We start from the raw sequence: 717 nt of genomic DNA, 5'->3' as shown, positions 1-717 counted from the left end.
TGAAAAGCATCTTCCCAGTCGCTATCACATCACCATTTTTTTTTTTTTTTGTATTTTTCTGAAGCTGGAAACGGGGAGAGACAGACAGACTCCCGCATGCGCCCGACCGGGATCCACCCGGCACGCCCACCACGGGGCCAAGCTCTGCCCACCAGGGGGCAATGCTCTGCCCCTCTGGGGCATCGCTCTGTTGCGACCAGAGCCACTCTAGCGCCTGGGGCAGAGGCCAAGGAGCCATCCCCAGCTCCCGGGCCATCTTTGCTCCAATGGAGCCTCGGCTGCAGGAGGGGAAGAGAGAGACAGAGAGGAAGGAGAGGGGGAGGGTGGAAAAGCAGATGTGTGCTTCTCCTGTGTGCCCTGGCCAGGAATCGAACCCGGGACTTCCGCATGCCAGGCTGACGCTCTACCACTGAGCCAACCGGCCAGGGCCCACATCACCATTTTTGATGTCCTGCATGGTATTGATCACATTCTGATTTGTTCTTATTTATTCATTTACTGTGCATTCATCTCTTTATGTATTATCAGCTTTGCTCCAACCAAAACATAAGTTACAGGAGACCAGGGATGTGTTTCTGTCTCCCTTACAGCTCGGTGTGTTATCCTTTGTGTTTGGTGACAGTAAACACTCAACAAACATATGTGGAATGTTAGCTAACATCCCGGGTTTGATCCCCAGCCCGGGCACACAGAAGTGACCGTCTGCTTCTATTCCCC

Source organism: Saccopteryx bilineata, chromosome 12 (assembly GCF_036850765.1).
Source record: "Saccopteryx bilineata isolate mSacBil1 chromosome 12, mSacBil1_pri_phased_curated, whole genome shotgun sequence".
Classification (NCBI taxonomy): Eukaryota; Metazoa; Chordata; class Mammalia; order Chiroptera; family Emballonuridae; genus Saccopteryx; species Saccopteryx bilineata.
This window is presented reverse-complemented; position numbering follows the sequence as displayed.